The sequence below is a fragment of the Lycium barbarum genome, chromosome 5 (genome assembly GCF_019175385.1).
Source record: "Lycium barbarum isolate Lr01 chromosome 5, ASM1917538v2, whole genome shotgun sequence".
Lineage (NCBI taxonomy): Eukaryota > Viridiplantae > Streptophyta > Magnoliopsida > Solanales > Solanaceae > Lycium > Lycium barbarum.
Window position 1 is genome coordinate 88,553,908 of NC_083341.1, and position 8,305 is coordinate 88,562,212.

General features: G+C 36.0%; 1 long non-coding RNA gene across 2 annotated transcripts; it reads left to right on the plus strand.

The window, feature by feature from the left end:
- Positions 1–2,365: 2,365 nt before the first annotated feature.
- On the plus strand, positions 2,366–8,092 carry LOC132641054 (uncharacterized). Of its 2 annotated transcripts, XR_009582646.1 has the most exons (4): positions 2,366–2,992; positions 6,164–6,272; positions 6,697–6,743; positions 7,658–8,092. It is a non-coding gene; the product is annotated as an uncharacterized LOC132641054 (long non-coding RNA). The 2 variants fall into 2 exon arrangements; XR_009582647.1 differs by lacking the exon at positions 6,164–6,272 and having other exon boundaries at positions 2,373–2,992.
- The last annotated feature ends 213 nt before the right edge of the window (positions 8,093–8,305 follow it).

Sequence of the window (8,305 nt, forward strand, 5' to 3'; positions counted from 1 at the left end):
AAACTGCCAAAAGGGCATCCATCCAAACTACCGAGAGGGCCATTCTTATCAAACTGCCAAGGGGGTCATTCATCCCAACTGCTGAGAGAGCTATGGATATCAAAATACGAAGAGGGCCATTCATCCAAACCACCGAGTGGGCCATTTATCAAACTGCCGAGAGGGTCATTCATTCAAAATGCCAAAAGGGCCATGCTGCCAAGAGGGTCATACTGCTAAGAGGGCCATAATGCCAAGAAGGCCATATCTCTAAAAGGTCTATTCAAAACAAAACTACTAAAAGGGTTATTCATCTAAACTGTCGAGAGGGCCACTCATATCAAACTGCCAAGAGGGCCATTCATCCAAACTGTCGAGAGTGCCATTCATATCAAAATACCAAGAGAGTCATATTTCTAAGAGGGCCATTCATCCAAACTGCTGAGAGGGCTTTTTATCAAACTACAGAGAGGGCCATTCATTCAAAATACCAAAAGAGCCATGCTGCCAAGAGGGCCATACTGCCAAGAGGGCTATAATTCTAAGAAGGCCATACTGCCAAGAGGGCTATAATTCTTAAAGGCCATACTGTGAGGGCCATATCACTAAAAGGGCCAGCCAAATAAAATTGCCAAGAGGGGTATTTCATGCAAATGAAGATCGGAGGAGGTCCAATAAAGGAAACAGTACTATGAGGGTCATTTATTTTCCAAAAATATCCAATAGGGCCATTGAAAACTATGCAAGGTGGTAAAAGAAACATGGGGCCAGGATGGTCATTTAAGTTCAAGATGTGCCAGAAAGGTCGCCACACGAAGATGATGACAACAAGGTACAATCGGAAACACACCAAGATGATGCAAGAAGAAGTAGGACCAAGAGGTCCACCACAAAGTTACCCAGTAGATGGAAACGAGTTAACAACTGCCGAGGAGCAGAGCAGGCTAACTCAACCAGGTCCGGACGCATGCGAAGAAAACGTGAAACTTTGTCTTAGGTAGCCGGTCGAGATAGGGTGCCACGAGAGTCAATATCTCTTGATAGGAGATGAGGCCACTCCATACCACATACCGCTACAAGATTAAGTTTTAAATTTTAGTTTACTTTTACTTTACTTGTGAAACCCCACAATCGATTGGGTACATATCGAAAAGCTCAAAGGCATTCCCATATAAGGGATACCCTTTTCCCTCCAATTGAGTCAAACTACAAGTGACTTGATTCCCAAAACGAGGAATATATAGGTGGACTCAATACCAGAGGGTCAGTCATGGTCCAACAGAACACTCCGGGTTTCTCAGTTTTAACACTGAGAAATTCAAAATTTGTTTAAATTGGCATTTAGAAGTCTAATTGAGTCGAACTACAAATGGCCTGAATTCTCATACAGCCTGAGATATGTAGGAAATCTAGAAACAAGGGTCCGGCCATATGTTTGAAAATTGCATAAAAAAGAAAGGTGTGTTGAAATTGGTCAGCCAAAAATTAGGTTTGTCAAATTTCGATGATCAGAGACAGGCCTGACTCTGCGAACACCGAAGGGGCAGTTGTTGACACCTAATTTTTGACCTCCAATAATTTTATTTAATTACCCATAGTTCTTGGATCTCAAACAGAGTGATATATATATATTTTTACATATCAGAACGATTTTACAAAAAAATATTTCGATAATGGTTTGCCATTTCATTTGGCAAAATAACTTCAAAAATATATTGTAATTCAATTGAAAACAATTTACACATTTTTCTACTAATATTAAAATATTTGTCAAGATAAATCAGAAAAAATAACTTAAAAAATTTATTCAATTAATTAAATTATCGAGTGACAAATTGACAAATATTTTACCCCATTTCAATTCAAGAAATTGGATTAATTAAATAAATAATCATCCTTCCTCTCAATTTTCAAAATAGCACAATCATAATTTGCATTATTTAAATCAATCATAATTAATTAAATGTTTAGTTGTGGTTATATTTGAAAATTTCTTATTATGTGATTTATTGCGGCAACAACTGAAATAATCAATTGATTGGTTAATTAGGTCATAGTTGAAATAGCCCGTTTCATGGTTTAAGTCAACTAAGGCCATAATTGCAATTTAAGTCTTTTATACAATTGCCCGTGATTTTAATTAATTGGTTAATTTGGCCATAATTGAAACATTTAATTAATAAACGGATTTCAATTTTGGTTATTTATCAAATTAGTGTATCTCTTCCCTTTATATATACATGTGTATACAGTATATACACGTATACCATATATACAGTATACATATAAAGTGTATATATATATCAGGTTGTTCCCCCTTCTTTTTTTCATTTAAGTGACCGGGCCCAATCCAATTAGGATTGACCCGACCCATTTTCTCTTCAATAATTAAAACCAAACGACCCCTAATCCTTATTCTTCAGTTGAAGGGTTTCAAAACCTTAATAGCTGCCTACCCTTTCTCTCTCTTCGCCTTTGCCCAACATGGCATGGTAGTACAATGGTTCATTTAAATAGGGTAGAACATTAATTGTTCTACCCTCTCTCCTCCCAAATACCACCATTACAACACTCAAAGACGTGAGGTTGCCTTTCTTTGTGCTTTATCTGTGTTTCTTTAATTACTTTTGTCATGTTTTGATTTCGATTACTCGGTTATGGTTGGTTGATTGAGAAATGGAAGGGTTTTCCCCCCAAAAACTCTCAATCCCACATCGGTTGAAGTCTCAAACCCTAGAATTTGGGGGTTCTATATAAAGAACCCCAAGTCCTTCCATTTGACACACACATCAACATACATACTTGTATAATCTCAGGAAGAACTTAATTTGGGTTTTACACTGCTTTATACATGTACACTTAGGGTTTGATTCGCTCAATACCCTTTTTAGTTTAAAATTTGGCTTGTTTTACTAAAAATCTTGGTATTTTCATTTGTGGTTCGTGGCTGTGATGTGTGGAAGAGAAGAAGGTCCCATATACTCCTTTCTTGACTAGGCTGGCACTACAAAGGGTAATTTACTTTCCTTTTGGTTTAGGTTATGTTCTTTATTTAGTTTCTTATGTGTTTTTGTAAGTTAGTTACGGTATAGTATATATTAGTCTTCATTTTCCAAAAATATAGTTATGTTGTTTTGTTTTGATTAGCTTAGTGTTATGTATGTTTATGTAGCATAATAAACTTGTCCCGTTTTAGTTAATATGGTTGTCCTTTGCTTATATGTTAGTTTAATGGCTATGGTATGATTATTGGGTATTTAGTTTAATTTACGCTAGTTGATATCTATGTTCATGTTTAATTTTAGCTTAATCTAGCTTAGTTTTATTGGCCAATCTAATATAGTATAAATCAGTTTTAGATAATCATGTGTTTAGTTATTAGCATGTTCATGTTGGGTAGATTAGCTCATTCATTAGTAAGACTTTATGTATTTGTTTAATACAACTGTCTGCTTAACCTGTAGCTTAGTTGATTCATACCTACTCAAGTTTAAGCTAAACATTAATTGCTTGTGTAGCATTGTTAAGTCAGCTTGCTATTTGGCTGGGTATATCAGTGTGGTTTAGCCTAGTTTAGCTACTGTCTCAACTAGATATGGGTTAAGATAAGTTTACCTAATCACTAACATGCTTATAAGTTCTATTTAACGTGAAAACTGCCCAACTTTGTACTCATTGAAGATTGTCTAGTCCGCAGCTTATTTGAACATCATCCATGACTAATTTTTGTTAGTTATGTGTCATTAAGGTCTTTATGCATCCATTCATGCTTGAATATCTGTGTATTAAGTCCACGATAGTCTATTGATGAGTTTAGTTATCATTGCTGCATATTTATGAGAGTACTCATCTGTTGGCCTGCATGTATCTCTGTTTAAGGACAGCTTGAACCCATACATTTGCTCTCTATGTATTTGCCATTATTTTAACCATCATGTATTTAATACTTGATGTTTAACTTTTTTCATCTGTGTCAAGTTTACCTTATGTATGTAAGTATATAGAGGTTCCCAAACGTTGATGGAAATAAATAATCATTTGTTAAAGTGATTTAGTGGTGGTATTTTCTAAATAGTCCATCAGAAATTCTATAGTGTTGTCTTGCGTGATTGACAGTGTTTTGTGCTTAGACCTTTGCATGACCCTCTTCCCTAGTCCCTTATTTGCTATGTTATTGAAGATAGACACAAACATGTTATAAACCAATAGGGGTCAAATGCAGTAGGTATGATACATGTATGGCCTGATATATGCTTAACCTACACTATGTCATGTTCACTTCTCTCCCCTTCCTTGTACTGAGTTGTCATTTATGCTGATATATGCAAAATATACAAGATATACGTGCTCTGTATACACTGTGTATATAGGAATGTATACCTTATATATTTATTGAATTCGTTTATGTGAGTTTGATATAGATATAATCATATATGTCCTGCTCTTTTATTTGGTTTCGGTTGATGATTCTATGCGGTGGCTATCTGGGAATGTAAAAGATATACAAGGAACTTAAATGGTATATACATTTAGAAGCATATAGGAAAGCATGTGTATTGTGTATATCAGGGGATCTAGGTGGAAATTTTAAACTTAATGATGTCTAGAATAATATTACTGGGCCTGCTCTCTCCCTTTACTAATTTGTCACTAAAAATGGGCTTGTCCCCTACCTTAGTCGATTATTACTATTGAAATAGGGCCTTGCCTTGCTGTGTTATTTTTGCTTTCCTTGGGCCTGTCTGCGTTTTCTTACTTATTTGGGCCTCTGTTTCTTTTGTTTATTTACCAATCATGTCAAAAATGTGTTTATCCTATATATTCGTATACAGGAATCATATGTATTTTCTTACTTAAGTCTTTTTTTTAGTTTAATGATTAAGTATAGATACTTTCTAACCGCGTTTCCACTCCCCCCCCCCCCCCCCCCCCCTCTTTGTTTGCATGGGACCATTGACTGGGCCATTTCCTCCGTAAAAAACCCGTTTGGGCTAGAGGCCCAACTCTTTTGTTTCATCGTGTCTGAGTTGAGAAAAGAATTTATGAAGGCCCAACGTGGGCTTAGGTAGGCCCACCAGCCTAAACTGCCTCATTTTAATCCATATATCTATTTATGTCTATGTATATGTCTTATATAATTGGTGTATATGAGAGACACACTTGTGACATTATTGAAACCCAAATGTGTTAGAATTTAGAAAACTCGTAGTTAAACATTTTTTTTCTCAAATGATTTTCAAATTTAAACACGGCGTATAAAGAATTGCTACATGTGATTGATAAATCTTGGATTTTACAAAAGTGCTTGAAGTGTTAAAAGGACAAACCAATAATATGCGCATGTGCAAATAAATTTTGAATTAAGAAATTGAATCGATTTTGGCCGTATGCCCCTTGAAGAATTGAAATCAAATGGACTGTTTTGGGACTATAAATCTAGACTTAAGCAATTTTTGGGCTTTGTTCATAAAGTTAGGAAACTTGGTCTAACTTTGTGAAAGTAAGACCAAAACAGATTTCTGAAAAAAATTTAAGTGTAATACCCGACTTTCAACTCATTTGAACTTAAGGTATTTTTAAAACTTTTGGGCCTAAAGCTCAAACCTTAAGGCACAAAAACAAAAAGAAATACACTTGATGTAACGACCCTCCCGGTCATTATGGAAAATCTAGGGTTACTCTACTAAATAGGACCCTTCCAAGGGTAGAACGAATTAATAGAAACTCAAATGTAGAAGTCTAATGTTATATCCCGTATATTTATATGTCGAATTATTCGCAAGTAAATCGACTCAAGTTAAAGGCGGAGTTATTTTCGGTCACGAAATAGAAATCTTTAATTTTCAATTTTAATTAAAATATAAATTGTTTATAAATTTTATTTAGTGTAAAAATATTATTGGAGATTAGGGATTAATTAATTGTGATTAGATTACTAAGTAAGAATTAGTGATTAATTAATTTAATTATTGAGAGTGGGCCCCACCCGAAAAAAAAACAAGTAAGGAGAGGGGGGGGGGGGGGCACGTGTCTACGCATGGGAAACCATATATAGGTTGTTGGCAAGTGAAGAAATCAACACTTGATTTCATTTTTGCAAAAAAAATTGCTTAAGAAAAAAAAAAAAGAGCAGCCATGGCCACTACTGTTTAAAAAAAAAAAATTGCTTTGATTTAATTCCAAGGTGATTTACAAGTTCAAGGAGGTAATAGCAACATTGGATATTGAATCGAGGAAGAAGAAATTGCGAAATTGGAGCAATTAAGAGTAGAAATTCCTCCGAGAAAATTAAGGTAAGATTTTCTTGTTTTATGGTGTAATTGTGTTAATAGTGTTGTTACGGAGTTATTAAAATCGGATTGGACGAAATTGGAATTAAGAAAATGCATGAAATCGATGTTATAGGGAATTGTGGGTTGAAATGGATTTAGAAAGGTTGTTGGGTTGTTAGAATCGTTATGGGCTGAATTGTGAGAATTATATATATATATATATTCCTATTGTTGGTATTTCTGTGTTAACAGGCGAATAATTGGAAATTCGGGTTAGGCGAATATATAGGGGAAATGCTACCCGATGTTCGTTAAATCCTTAATAATGAAAAACCCTAAACGAGAATGTATAGGTTAAAGAACAAGTTCTATAAAGCGATGGGCTACAGATTTACGAGCTAAAAAGTATAGCTACTGACGATAACATTACTTTTATGTTAAATAGGCTAAAAGAGCGACAAAGCGAGCGGTTTTGCGATTAGTCGTCAACAGGTATGTAAAGCTGTCCCTTCTTTCTTTTGACATGTCTTAGATTTAAGTGATGAATGATATGAGCTTTGGGGTAATCCTATTCATAAGTCTTGAGTGTAATTCATGATTCTTATTCACTTCTTAATATTAGAACTCTTAAGTGATTGAGCTATTGCCCCTCGAGTCCGCTATACGTTGGATAGTAGTTGGGATGTAAATGTTCCTATTCCTAAAGACTCTATGATGATTAATGTCCCTGACTTTCAATAGCTGGTTCGCATTATCTTGATACATGACATGTGATTCCTGAGGCTCTATTTGATATAGTTCATATTGACATTCAAAAAGTACTTAACATGACTATTGCCTTGATATTCGAGTGTTAGTCAGTCTACTTATTCTGTTGAGTCTCAGATGATGATGTAGTTGCATATAGTTGCTCATGATATTCTACTCGTGCTTACTGTTATTGTATCATTCACCGAGTCCCGGGCCGGGTATGTATTCGTGCACAGTTTCACTGCATTGTTCACCGAGTCCCTCACTAGAGGGCCGGGTACCTTACATGATGATATGATGATGTAATGATACAATGTTATGATTATGGCACCGAGTCCCATGATGGGCCGGGTACGGTATACGTGTACACAACTTTATTCACCGAGTCCCTCACTAGAGGGCTGGGTACGATATATGTATATGATGATATGATTTTATTCACCGAGTCCCATAATGGGTCGGGTACGGTATATGATAATGATATGCATGATTTTGTTTCGTAAGGCACAGGTACAGTGATTTCTTGAGTATCATACTTGTCTCCTGGAATCTCTACTTCAGTTCTGATCTTCCTTATTGTATTTCATGTTTTATATACTCAGTACCTATTCCGTACTGACCCCCTTTCTTCGGGGGGCTGCATTTCATGCCCGCAGGTACAGATAGTCGATTTGGCGACCCTTCAGCATAGGACTTCTACTCAGCTGTTTTGGAGAGCTCCGTTGTTTCGGAGTCTAGACCTTTGGTTCAGGTCTTATGACGTATATGTATATGTTTATTCAGGGGTACGGCGGGGCCCTGTCCCGTCATATTTCGCTATCGATACTCTTAGAGGTCTGTAAACATATGTGTGGGTTGTGTATGAGTTCTGTTCAGCTGTGTCTATACGATGTGTTGTGGTATGATGTTCGTTTATAGTGGTAGCCTTGTCGGCTTGCATATGATATTGATATGTGATGGCAGCCTTGTCGGCTTGCGTATTATTTCATGATATGATTAGTTGTGACTCCTCAAGAGACAGTTGATTTGGAAATATATATATATATATATATATATATATATAAATATGACGATGTTACGAACTTTGGAGATCCTTTATAAGTTTCCGTATTGTCGTAGTTTCAGCTTGATTATTTTTAACAGGTTCATGTATGGGTGTCCAGTTCGGGCACTAGTCACGGCCTACGGGATTGGTCGTGACATCTAAGAACTGAAAACTTGACTCGTTTATGATTATTGTTTGGTTGTGTTGAGTCCATTGAGGGGTGATGTAGGAAATTAGACCTCCGTTGGGGATTCTGAGG